We start from the raw sequence: 13,748 nt of genomic DNA, 5'->3' as shown, positions 1-13,748 counted from the left end.
AGGTCTGTGAGTAAACTACTGCATTATCAGGTCTGCACTGTTTCCACGTTCATCTCATGAATGAAGCCCTTGTGAAACTACTGAGGTTCAGGCCTCAGTGTCCTCATAGCTGGTTACGGCCATGCATAAGGCTACACTATAAAAGACACTGCTGTTTAGTTCTATACCTTTGGTAAAACATGTAAATGTAACTGGATGTCCAAGCCTATCTCATCTAATCAGTGAATTTAGTTACTTTAATGTGCATCCATTGCACATGACGACACAGGTGCATTACAAGTAGAATGGGATTCTCTGGAGCAGCTGCACATGGGCCAAAAATCACTGTTCACAAAGCAGTTGTCTGCAAAGTTTAGGACATAGTTTAATAAAACAATTAACCATGAGTGGCTGTGCGTTACTGTGATTTTACTAGTGGTGAAATCAAACCGTCTGCCTTAAGTGGCTTATTGCTTTTAGAAAATGGCAACAAAAAATGATAAAATACACGTTTAATAAGCCGTCCATAATAAATAATAATGACAATTAACCACTTTTAACAAGAAATGTTTTGTTATGACTGCTAAAGGACAATGATTCAGTGACTGCATATTGCCATGATTTCAATTGTTTGTCATACTTTCATTATTATATCATAAAATTATTTAATGTTGAAATACCTTAAAGTAGTTTAAAGGCATTATAACAAGAATCAAAGCTGAGGTGCAAATAAATATTAAAAGTAGTGAATAAACAGGTTGACTCACCGTTCACTTTGCTCAGACTGAAGATCAGTGTTTGAGCTGATGCTCCTCAGGGCCTTTTTCTTTATATGCACCCATATATTTAGTGGGTGGGGCCACCAGCAGGCCTTGCATAGGCAAAATGGTCATGGCACAGGTATTATTCAATATTTTATTTACACACACACACAATAAATAAATATATATATATATACACACACACACACACACACACACACACTTCATGGTAACTCTTTTTTCTGGTAACTTTTTTATAGCAATCAGGACACTGTTACTTATGTACACGAACACACCACTGGTGCTGATGTTTACAGTATAAAATTCTCAAACATATAGCAGAGCTACAGTGACATACATAAATGAATCAATTTGCTGGGTTCTTTATATTAATGCGTTCAATAATATTTTATCAGAATACTTTGTTTAATTAGGAACTTCTACCTTCCACAGTACTTCTCTACAGACACCTTCAGACTGATCTGACTGGTCTGCAGCTGTCTTTAATAATCTTTGCTGAAACCTGTTTAATTTCCTTTAAAACCTGTCAAGTTGTTCTGCTGTTATCAGTAGTTATCAGTGAGACAGTCTCAGCAGCCTCCCTGGTCATGTGACTATTCCTTCATACTTAACAGAGCAGGAGATTTGTGAAACGCTTTCTTATATCAACAGATCTGTCAATGATTATTATCAGTGTAAAAAACTGAACATCAGCGACGTTAATAATGTAATACTCATGAGACAGACAGTATAGCTATAGCTGCATAAACTTAACTTACATTTCTGCTCTAATGTCTGCTGATTATAGTGGACTGTTCTGGAGCAGCTTTTAGGGTTTTTCTTTTTTTGCTTAATTTACAGCATTGATAATTTCCCTACCTTCAAATGTAGTGGTTTTCTTCAACCATGTTGGACATTGACCAGTTTTTTAATCCATAGCTGATTCTGACTGACTGACCCTTGAATACATCATAGTGATCTTGACTCAATTAAAGCATCAACAAAAAACTTTGTGTTTCTGATACTTGATACTGGAGACAGGTCAAAGTACATGGTTTGATCTTTTTTTGAATTTGTCTAAATTTTAGTACACAATTTCTATTTAGTAATAGGAGTTTGACAGTTTGGGAACAAATGTATGATTCAAAAAGATTCATCTGATTTCAAAATGATTTATTTCACTTGTAAATCATTACAGATCAATGCAGTGAACTGTAAATGGTTTAAATGAGCATAAAGTTTATTATGTAATTTTATAAGGTCTCAGTATGAACCTCCTCCAGCTGTACAGACAACATCAACACCATAGTCACACTCATCCCATGCTGGATTGAGCATGTCGGGTGTCGCTGCACTCACGGCTCTTTCAGTGTGATTTCAAAAATCATCCAGTGTTGTGGAACCAACGACGAACGCTCTGAGCTGTTGGAGCTTCACTGCCCACGAAAATCACACTGCACAGTTATGACGGATTCACTCTTTTCACTCTTCACATTTTCTGTGAAGAACATAGAAAATAACCCATTTTCAGTGTCTTCACTCTGTTCACCCCCCACACATTTATATTACACATGTGGTGTTGGGTGAACCTGCGGGGAGTAAAAGTGTGGAGGTGCTGTGTCCTTCATTCTGTTCTCCTCCTACATGGCCTGCTGTTAGTGTGTGTGTGTGTGTGTGTCTGTGAGTGTGAGTGAGAGAGAGAGGACAACATGGACAGGCTGCTGACTGGCTACAGCTGCTAAAGAAGAACCCTACACTGGACACTTGTGATATTTTAAACATCTGGTATTTTTACATAAATTGTTATGGCTGTATTGATTTAAAAAAAAAACAATAATGTGGTGGGTCCACCGGACCACTGAGTAACACACACATCAACACCACACAAGGTGGTTGAGGTGCTGACAGTAAAAAACTGAGAATAAGCGCTTGAAAAACATCAGATCGTCAATTTCAGTTGAAAAACCTTAATGTAATAAAAGGTAGAAAAAAATGTCAGTTCACATTCAACTGTTAGTTTATCCACCATATAAAGTAGTCCACTTCATGCAAAATGGACCTTACTGTAAGTTGGACTGCAGTAATTGTTTCCTTCACGTTTTACCCTGTTTTTTGTACTATAATACTTTATACTAACAATGTTTACTATCCGGTGTCGACCAGAGGAGGATGGGTTCCCCTTCTGAGTCCTGGTTCCTCTCAAGGTTTCTTCCTGTTTCTCTTAGGGAGTTTTTCCTTGCCACTGTCGCCTCTGGCTTGCTCATGGGGGCTCGGACCCGGACTTCTTTTTGTAATGCTCATTTCCTTGTAAAGCTGCTTTGTGACAACACCTGTTGTAAAAAGCGCTATATAAATAAACTTTACTTACTTACTTTACTTACAGTAGTGTAGGGTAACATTCTGCACGTTCCTCTTTTATCTCTGCAGTCAGTGTTTACTGTAATGGAGAGCTAGATAAAGCAGGTAGGAGTTGTTTCCTGATTAGCAGCATTACTCTTATCCTACAGCAGGTGTGAAAGTGGAGACAGTGTACCTGATACGGAAGTTTATATATCTTGTTTTGTGGTATTTTCTGCAGGACAGTTAAGGTCATTTTTCAAACCTTTCAAACAGAGTTTCAAAGTTTATGAGCACATTATGGTAACATCCAGTATGATCACATTATCTCAACAAGGCTAAATTACAGAAAGAAACTATCAAACTCAAAAACCTGTGTGTGTGTGTGTGTGTGTGTGTGTGTGTGTGTGTGTGTGTATGTATATGTATGTGTATATATATATATATATACACACACACACACACACACACACACACACACACACACACACACACACACACACATACATACAGGCACTTGTAGCAGACCTTGAAATATTACATGAATACTTGAAATATTCAAAATTTAAAATGTCCCCAGGAGCTCAATCATTTAACCAACCTATTTGCTTGAACTAGACACCTTTTAATCCTTTCTTTCCTGCTTCATTTACACTTGGGCTCAGTTTGTGAGCAGCTGAGTTAACGTTGGGTGTTTATATTGGTTAAACAGCAGGTGAAATGCAGCTGGTGTGTTTAGTGATATGACTGGTGTGGAATTGCACAGAATTGTGTAGAATTGAGGTGTAACTGCTATCCCATAGATTGTTTTTGGGGTAGGAGAGTCGGAGTGCTCATTACGTTGCAGTGCATGCTGGGTACTGTAGTGCAGCGCATTGTGAAACAGGCTAATAATAATACAAAATAAATACTTTTGTAGGCTGGAGAGGATTGTGTCACAGGCCTGATCGCCTTGTGTTTGACACATGCAATCTATGGAGATGGTACCTGTTAGCAACTGGTGTAGAGAAAAAAAATAGCCAGACCCACTAATTAAAAGGGCTGTCCACATACTTTGTCATATAGCGTATGTGCATCATTTGTAATCCAGAAAATGTTGATAATGTTTAGGCAAATTGAATGTTTTCGTAATGCATTCTGTGCTGTTTCTGTTCAGTTGTGTGAAAAATAGAAATTTGACTTTCTGGATTAGCTTCAATTCAGAGAGTTGAATTGAAATGTGATATGTCTCCACTGAAACCTGAGAATAATCTACTTCATATAACCAGACAAAAGAGAAGTGTTTCCTGGTCAGCAACATTCCAATTTAGAAAGCAATCTTACTTTTGTTATCTATTACATCTAACAGACTGACATTTTATAGTGAGCTGCAAGCTGTAATGTCTATTATTATGGTTTGATTATTCAATGGGCTATATATGGATTTACATATGGAAGATGGTAAGCCTACTTAGCTAGATTTTAGCTTTTTTATTGTTAGACGGGGACAATCTCGTCCTCATCTGGCAATCAATTCTGTCCTCATCAAAAGCTTTTAACATTAAATGAGGAACTGTCAAACATTTGAATAGTGTAGGCTAATTAGTCTTTATCCTACAGTAAGCTGTCCCATCACAGACATTATACACTGTTAGAAATAAAGGTTCTGTGCAGGGACATTTTACATTCATCAAGGTATAAATAATGTAAATGTTCCCTCAAAGCTACAACAGTGGTTTTAAGGTCTGATTGTGAACCTTAAATAAGTTTTTCCAGGTGAAAAGTACATATTTGTACCTTTTTCATAACCGAATGTTTTAAAACAGAACAATAAAATAAAAAGCCTGGCGACGAGACGGGGTGTGTGGAGTCAGAAAATATAGAAAATATCAAAATTTAGAAAATATCATTTCAGTGGATTATGGTACAGTTATGTTCCCTGACTGAAGGAACTGAGATGGACCCTTGAGGGGACCACCCCAGTGACAGTTTCGCACTTTTATTTCTGAGAGGGTATGCATACTTGTGCATACAGACCCAAAAAGTTCTCTCACTTTTCCCAAAGCTCAACTGAGCAGGAAGTGTACCTATATTCCAGGGCCCAGTATGTTCAGTTCTTTATATCGCTGTTGTTGGAACGAAACCTCGCATCTCCAAAATGTTAACTTTACAGGAGAAGCAAAAACCTACTTTACTTTTAATGTAAGTCAATGGAACCGGACCCCCCCCCAACCCCCACCCCAAGTAGGGTGACAGGTATTTTCAAATTATGTCAAAAACTGAAAAACGACAAAAATGGAGATGGGAGGTTTTCTTTCGACAGCAGCGATATGTTACATCATACCTCAATATGACACATTAAGGGAACCTATGAAAGGGTTCCTAGTGTCATAGTTAATGTCTTGAGGTGAGCAAAGGTCATACAGGGAGCAACGCAGCAGACTTTTCAACAGGACCTCACATTGCCTCAGCTAGTCTAGCCTGTAATTTAAACCCTTTTTTATGAAGCTGGAGTGCACATGTTTTGAATAGTTGCTTTATCTAGTTGAGATGTGGTTCACTGCCCTTCATATTTCTTGTTCCTAGTTGTGTTAGCAGAATGAAGTACAAACTTGAGATGGTATCCCCCATATTTTTCATATGACCACTGTATTTCAAGATTTGGGCCAAAATATCCAGTTGGGGAACGGAAGTGTTGTTCAGTATGGTTTTAGCCAAGTGTACGAATGTGTGCTTCTTAAGTTTTGTCCCATGAAATGTTTGAGGCATTTTTGAGACAATCAGTTTGCAGCTCTCTCTACAGTGAAACTGAAAGTATGGCCAGAGCAGGAATGTTAGGAGCATAAACGTCTCAAGAAAGTGCAGCGTGTTGACAGACATATGAATGTTGTTTCATAATCACTGTTTGCAAAAGCCGTCTTTGTTAAAATCCAAAAGTGTCCATGAAATCAAACCAAATGGGAAATTGCCAGTTAAACGTCAGAGGCTGCTGCAAACAGACTCTTTCACTGATTAACACACTATATTGTCTGTAAATGGATATATAAAATGTGTTATTTAAACTAGAGCCGACGTCAGAATCAAACATAATGCTTAGGTAAACCCGCTAGCTTGGAGCTATCATATAATACGAGGAGCATTTTGCATTTGTTTAATCAGCAAATTAAGATATTTCTGCATTAAACATTGTGTAATGGTGCTGCTTTGTTTTAAATCTGTAGCCTGCTGTGTAAACAAAATTAAAAAAGCTGTAATGAAATTAGTTTATTAGCATAAATAGACTCCACTGAATAAAGAGTTTCTCTCACACAGGTTCAGGTTTCTGTTGACAGATCAATTATAAACACTGGCACACAAGCATGCAGGTATCCCAATAATAAAGATTATTTATTCTCATATTTCTATCATGTTAGGATGTTTTGCTGCTGTCAGAAGAAAACCTCATATCTCAGTTTTTGTCATTTTTCAGTTTTTGATATAATTTGAAATTGCCTGTTGTCCTTCACATTGTTTGTTTGTAAATTTCATGATGAATGGGGGGGGGGGCAAGAGGCGCAGGAATAAAGTGGGTAATGGGAAAAGCAGTGAAGGCAAGTTAACATGAAGGGAATGCTAAAGACTGTATTGAAATGGAAGGCAGATGTCGTTGAGGATGTGTTCAGAGATTCCACTGTTAGCATGAATTTCAATCATGTTTTGCAGTTATTAATGTTTTGTGAATGTCACATAAAACATTGACTAAAAACACTGAAATCACTTAATAGATTCTCACATGCAGTTTCTGATAATTCACTGAATGTATAACATCAGAATATGTACGTCTGTAAATATACCAGAGGTATGGTCCCTCATTTTCATGCTGAGGCAATATGATTAAGGCAACTTGGCGACATTATTGTTATTGCATTTATTTCCCATGAAAATTTCAATGGGAGAACATAGGATCCTGGGAACATCAAAATTCCAAAAAAGGGAACACAGGGCCTGAGGAACAAGGAGCTTTGGAAACATAGTGATGACTCCTTGAGCAGCAGTGGTAGCAGCATTCATTGGACTGGCAAACTTTCAGCGTATGATGTCTATGACTTTTTAAATCAAACCACAGCGTGAACTAGCTAGGCCGAGTAAAATGACCCTTTTTTGGCAGAATGCCCAGTTTTAGTTTCGGTGAAAGAAATGTGGACTTTTACTAGACATACAGGTAATACAATAAGTTATGCAATGATTATAATCGGTAGATGACTTGATAAAATCATGCAGGCCTGCAGTGAGCTATGTGGACGTATGAGCAGGCCCTGCTTCCTTATGCAGTCCCCCAATAAAGCTCGAACGAACTAGACAGCTATTTGGCTCATTTTTTTACTCTGATACACATTTTATAACAGCTACCGATTCCACTTGAGAGTTTCTGCTGGTGTTTAAAGCTCTCTGTTGGGTTGATGTCTGTCATTTGGGTCGGTGTTCCTCTTTGTTTGAGCAGCAGCTGTGAATGGTTTGTGGGTTTCTCTGTAGCGCTCCCCACTGGAATTTGAGGTAGAACCTCTGAGCTGCTGTGTCAGGAGCTGACAGGCTGAAGAACAAGCAGCTTCATGTGTCCAGGAACAGACAAAGAGAGAAACCAGTGTTTACACGTTCTTTACACAACACTATTATATGAACAGCAGATTTCTGAATGCTTATATCTGTTTTCATAAACTCTGAAGTTACATGTATAACAGCTTATTTACCTTTTGACCCTTAAGGTTGGCGCGCAGACTGCTGGTCACCCAGACAACAACGTCGCCTAGCTAGTAGCTAACGAAAAGGCAAAGAAAAGGTTTAAGACCAACATCGATAATTTGGAGACAAACTGACACGTGTCTATAATCACTCCACCTTAAATGGTGCAAACGTTGGCCACATAGTTTGCTACATTCTGGTGCCTCAGGCACCATTTAAGGTGGAAATGGAAGCTGGCGAATGAGAAGCAACTTCATCCTCGTAAAAAGTCAAGACATTTTACAAGAAACTGTTCTACTTTTCGTAAAAGTTTCCTGCCGGAGATGCAAGAAAAGCGGCTATAGCTGAGCTGAAGTTAAAAGCAAAGCAAAGTAAGTCTGCGTTTTCGTTCATACTATACTTTTAATCTATACCAGCACGTGAGCACATACTGAGTCATATTTACAGCCAAGATGGTAAACCCTTCAATAAAATGGACATGAAGTGTTGTGGCTCCCAGGGTCGTTTGATTTTTGTTGAAACTTGATAAAATGGCTCTTCTTAATGTTTGGGTTACCGACCCCTGTTTTAGACATATGATGTGTTGAATTGGACTGTATTGTACACTGGAATACAAGAGAGTTAACGACAGAGAGTGAACTGCTCACTACACCTGAATAAATAATGTGTATAAATTGTCATCAGGGTTGTCAACTGGCAGACGAATGTCAGAGTGCAGACTCAAAGTATTTCAGTGGCCCAAACCAAGCATTTGAAAAATTTAGTAGCAAGGCCGATTAACATTTTAAAAAAATGGTCATATTTCAGCAAACCAGTCCTGCTACCTGTTCTGTAGTCCTGTGTGGCAGTTTTTCCAATCATGTGTATTTATGTAGATGACTTAGCTGAAACCAGCTCATCAGAACACAGACTTCAGGTATAGATATCATGTAAGAAAGCAAGTAAATTTCACATATTTTCATATAATTTCCCTGTTTCTGGTTTGAGTAGTGAACCGCCAACATGGCTTGTTAGTTGGTGACGACGTGATGTCTAAAACCAAGCGTAGAGAACTTTGCATTTCTCTCCCCATTTCAACTCCAAAACTGATGCGTCTCATCTTTCTTATCTGTGTTTAGCTTTTTGCCAACTAGTTTATTGTTGGCAAGCTATTTCAGCATCTCCAGCAAACATGGCTAACATGGCTAATCTAGCTTTTTTAGTTATTTTCACTTATCCATCGTTTTATCACTGTGTGGATATTAGCTAGTGTTATCGTACTCTGATAGCTGTGAAGGAATACTAGAAAAATATAAACATTGTTATGTGTTTTGTGTTCTCTAACTCTGCACACATCCTTAACTTTCAACCTTGGCAACAAACTGGACGGCAGAGAGGCCAAGTGCAGAGAGGAAAACCCATAAGAAAGGGTCTTAAATGAATTAATGAGGTGATTGAGTGTGAATTCAGTATGAATTGAGTGCTTGTGCAGGTTGGGGTTGAGGAGGCTCAGAGCCAGGCTCAAACCATAGATGCTGAGATAGAGAAGAAGTAAAAGATAATCAGAAAACAAAAAACACTTCCTCTGTGATTATCAGAGGAGGATCAGCTTTATGTTTCACCTGTTTGCTCTTTGTGGAGCAAACACTTTTTGAAGGGCTTGGAGCCGTTTATTGTTCAAGCCTTCTTTTTGGCTTTTAAGTAGTTTTGTGGCAATTTCTCCCTGTTTTTCCAGCCCTCTTTTCTTTTCGTTTCATTTCAATAAACACCTGGGCTAAATAGCATACCAGTCACCCCTCTACAAAGGTGTGACAAAGGGCTGCTGTTTGCCACAGGCTTAAGTAGAGGAGTCCACAGGTGTGCCAGGTTGGGCCTAATCAGCCCGAGGGCTTCTGGGAACTGGAGTTCCCTGAACTTGTGGCGCCTCGCCGCTGTCGCCCTCAGCTGGGAGCACAGGCTGGGCCCTTACATAAAGTGACATACATTTCCATGGTCAGCTTAAGAAATATGAATGGCTGAATGTCTGAGGGTAATACTTGTCTGTAAGGCAGATAGCAGAATATGTTTTGTCTGGCATTTACACACTTTCATTTCTTCTGAAAAGGGCCTATTACAGAAGTCTGAAGCGATGGTTTACTTGGAAACAACAAAATGTAGGAAATTTTATCCCCAAATGTAGTCGATCAGCCAAGACAGGTAATAACTTGTTTTAATTAATTATATGAATAGGTTTTGCAAAGTATTGTAAGAACAGGTAAAGGCTTAGACATTTATAGTGATTTCAGATTCATATCAGTATCTACAGATGCAGTTAATTATCAGCAAAAAAAAATGAACATATATTTAGATGCAGCAAATGTTTTAAGACAGATACTTAAATTTATTATACTCTGCAAAAGCACCAGCATCACATTAGAATCAATTCATGTTAGGTGGTTCGGTGTGAAATACGCCTTTCTAGAGAAATTTACCAAGTCAAAATTGTTCACCATTATAATATGAGGACCCAGACGTCCAAAGCATTTATTGGCTCTAAAAGCTACATGCCGTTAAGTTATTACACAAAATGGTTATGAATGCGTTGCTTGATACCTGAGACATTGTTTGGTGATAGTTTTGTTATAAAGTTTTGGCCTAAAGAGTATTTTTAACCTTTACTTTTTACTCCAGGATCACTTCCGTGTTTCCTGTTAAAACCACATTCTCAACTGAGATCAATGTGCAGAAGCTAAAGTGCTTTTGTAGTTACTTGCCTGTAGCTACAGCCGTTAACGCTGGTGTTGTATCCGTTTCAGTAGTCCCTGAACGGCAGCTGTATTCACCCAATCAGCGACAAATAGTACAAAAAGTATTTATCAGTATGATTGTTTACTGTTTACTCCAATTGAAAATAATATTTATCACGGAATCTCAATTATGCCGTGTTACCTTGGGTGAATTTATATTGAGGACTGGGTGAAAACACACACAGCTAATAGTTAATAATAATTAATCTAATGCTAATAAATCATTTCAGGTGGCTGGAACAACAACCCAACTGCAGCTCAGTTCCAGTATGTTTTTCGGCGTATCATGGTCCGTTGCAGGGTGTCACCTGGACAAACCGGCAATGTTACAGCTTAGGATGAAACTGTTTCCCTGTCTGCTCCAGACAGCTCTGGAGTCTAAGCTGATGACATCACATCTTCTCCATTTGAAGACATGTGTGGCATTGACTGGACCACAGATAGCTCCCATCTCGCTTTGGGAGTCTTTTGTATACTGCAGGGTTTGTTGTTAGGCAAGTATAGAGAAAGCTTACATGTGATGGATGCAGTCATAGCTTGGTGTCTAATGCTGTACCACCATCATTGGATGGCAGTTACACAAACCTGAAGTCATCTTATTATTTGCCAGCTTCTTTTTCGAATTTTCCCATTCCACCTTAAATTGTGCAGCAGTCACTTTCTGGTGCCTGAAGCTGGCTGATGCACCATTTAAGGTGGAATGGGAAAATTCGAACAAGAAGCTGGCAAATAATAAGCTGACTTCAGGTTCGTGTAAGAAGCTGATAACGTTAATCTATTATGAATATGTACACTGATTAAGGAATGCTAATAAATAACATAATACTACATAAAGTTAAGATTCCCTGAACAAACTATTAAGTGGAATAAGCTTAATTTAAAACCAGAGGAAAAACAATCACATCAACAGGTTCTCTGTGCTTCACCAACCACACGGCCATATCTACATAAACATCACACAGACAATACACATCACACTAACATGAGTGTGGATCTCTGCGTTCCCTCCGTTATATAATCCTATCCCACTTTCTGAGTGTGATATTCTTGAAATAATATAATTTTGGAGAGTGTCTTTCTGAAACTGTTGTAATGGTACTGAGTGCAGTCCGGCAGCAACGTTGACGTGCCTGGCTGGACCCAATGCGGCATCTAGGTACTAGAGAATCTAGAGCATGTTTTTAGGTTTGCTGTGAAAACGTTATAACGTTAAATAATGATATTTATTATATTATTTACCACATAATTGAGAAGTGATGAAACTAAGAAGTGTACTTTCATTACATTTAAACTTGATGTTATGAATGACCAGCTGTTTACTTAGCATAGCTTAGCTGTCTGCCATTAGTTTAGCATATTAATTCCCATTTTTGTAAAATCTCACGGATTGGAATTTTCTGAACTCTGGACATAGACATAACTAGATGCCGCGTTGGGTCCAGCCAGGCACGTCAACGGCGCCGCCATTTTAGGGCGGTCAACATCGCTGCTGGACTGCTTTCAGTACCATTACAGAGCAGCAGTTTAAGATAGATACTGTCCAAAATTACACTATTTAAAGAATATCACACTAAGAAAGTGGGATAGGATTATATAACGGAGGGAACGCAGCGATCCACACTCATGTTAGTGTGATTCGTATTGTCTGTGTGATGTTTATGTAGATATGGTCGTGTGGTTGGTGAAGCACAGAGAACCTGTTGATGTGATTGTTTTTCCTCCGGTTTTATATGAAGCTTATTTCATTTAATAGTCTATTCAGGGGGTCTTAACTTTATGTAGGTGTTATTTATTTACAGTGATGGTTAAAGCGGTAGCGGTAAGTTACAGCGTTCCTTAATCCGTGTAGATACTTATAATAGATTAAACGTTAACACCTTCTTACATGAACCTGAGGTTAGCTTCTATTTGCCAGTGTCTTGTTTGAGTTTCCCACTCCACCTTAAATGGTGCAGCTTCAGGCACCAGAAAGTGCTGCACCATTTAAGGTGGAACGGGAAAACTCGAACAGGAAGCTGGCTGACAGGAAGCCAACTTTAACTTCGTCCTTCTTACTGTGTTTTGGTTTATTTTATTTTTATGTGCATTAAGAGTAGAAGTGATTCACACATTGATGGATTTGCTGATGTGCATGGTTGTGTTTCTCGTGCTAAACTCGGTTTTTAACGTCAGGTGCAGACTGAATACGTTTCTGCTGGTCCGGACGGATAATTGGCACGATCAGTTATCAAAGTAATGTAAAATAAAAAGTAAAGTAAAAAAAAAGTAAAGTAAAATTGTGTTCAACTTCTACTCTGTTCCGCTTTTTAAAGTCTAGTTTGTTGCCATTCACACTCCTTAAGCTTGTATTTCAAAGACAAATACGGTGGCAAAGTTGTTCATCCCAGTCTGGGTTTGTCTGTTTTTAAAAGCTGAAACCTGGCTGCACAGCGCCCCCCAGTATGGAGGATCAGATCTGCCAAAATGAAAAATAAATAAAATAAAAAATAAATGACTTAGTAAATTTATATATGAAGTAGAACTGCAAAGAATAATGTACATATAAACATAACAATTAATATATTAATAATAAGGCATTAATTTATATGTCTATTTAATAATTTCCCTTTCTCACTATTTTTATTTATTTTTTATTTACATATGTTTTTCTATTAATTTATTTTATTAATTTATTTCCATAACTATTAATTTCTATATTTGTTTGTTTGTTTTATTTATTTATTTATTTATTTATTTATTTATTTATTTCTCTATTTCCTTGTCCTGATGCTAATAAAGGGGCTGTCAGTCAATGGTGTCACAGCGTCTTAATAATCCTATTGTTCATGTCTTGCTCTCTCAGCGGTAACTGAGGACCAGACAGTACAGTAACGGCTTCTTACAGCAGCAGACAGCCAGAGATGTGAGAGTCTCGGCTGATCTGGCTAAAAATGCAGGTCCGGATTATTGACTCTTTGGTGTGGAGGCTGTGGAGGAGAGTTTGGTCCATTTCGCTCCACTCAAATTAACCCTCTACTGCGCGGTGTTGTCATATGGCAACAATCACTTTATCTCAATTTTACTAAAAAACAATGATATAAAACTGTTTTCCTATTTAATTATGGAAAAAAAGGGTCCTTTACTTTGAAAGGACAAATAATTTATGACATCACATGACCAGGAGTTCTTAGTATGATGATGTTTATTACCATATATTCCAAATACCAGT

Source organism: Colossoma macropomum, unplaced genomic scaffold, assembly GCF_904425465.1.
Source record: "Colossoma macropomum unplaced genomic scaffold, Colossoma_macropomum, whole genome shotgun sequence".
In the NCBI taxonomy this organism is placed as follows: Eukaryota; Metazoa; Chordata; class Actinopteri; order Characiformes; family Serrasalmidae; genus Colossoma; species Colossoma macropomum.
This window is presented reverse-complemented; position numbering follows the sequence as displayed.